Raw genomic sequence first — 908 nt, 5'->3', positions numbered from 1 at the left:
AATTATGTACCTCCAGCTAGCCACTTTTTCAGCTTTCCAAGGGATCTGAGCTCTTGAATTATTCATTGCAAGTATATACTTCAGATAAAAACAATTTGGCTTTGTACTTCATTTATAGTGCCATCTTGTCCACAGCAGAATTTCATGGAAGGAACTAATTTGAGGCTACCCAAGTTGGCAAAGGGAAACTGAAATGAATCTAAGACATAAACATACAGCTTGCTCATATAAGATAATTTTTAAAGGCCCAGGAAACATATTCAGGATAACCATGTTGGCCATATCGCAAAGTACAACAATATTCAAAATCCAAAAAAAAGCAGTAATACCTTTATTTGTGTTCAAAATAATGGTGCAGGTTTTCAATGCTCCTCTGGCTTCTTCGTCAAGCAATGGTGTTAAAAATTATACAGGAGGGATAAAAAAAATAAGACTATGTGAGTCGCAGACCTGCATTTTGTCAAGAATTTGTTGTTGTGTTCTTCTGTGTTAAGATGATGTGGAGGGATATCTATACAGGTATCCTCCTTCTGGTAATATGGCACTGGGAACAAAGCATTCCAGAGTCCAGGAGATAAAATTTGGATTCTGTTAGCAACACAAAAAGGCACTTCGTCTGAGATCCAAGATATTTCCATTCCATTTTAACCGCACCTAATTTTTTCCTGATGCAAAACCACAGAGACTTCTCTAGAGAGATTCACTGTTCTCTTCCTAACAAAAACGGTTGTGACTTCACAAAGAATGGAGGCATCTTGGATCTCAGAGGAAGTACCTTTTTGTCTTGCTAATGAAATTCAAATTTTATCTCCTGGACTTTGGAAGGTTTTGTTTGCAGTGCATAGGGCCCTACCTGCAGAGATATCCCTCTACTTCATCTCAACTCAGAACAACACCGACAACATCTT

The sequence above is a fragment of the Sceloporus undulatus genome, chromosome 2 (assembly GCF_019175285.1).
Source record: "Sceloporus undulatus isolate JIND9_A2432 ecotype Alabama chromosome 2, SceUnd_v1.1, whole genome shotgun sequence".
In the NCBI taxonomy this organism is placed as follows: Eukaryota; Metazoa; Chordata; class Lepidosauria; order Squamata; family Phrynosomatidae; genus Sceloporus; species Sceloporus undulatus.
This window is presented reverse-complemented; position numbering follows the sequence as displayed.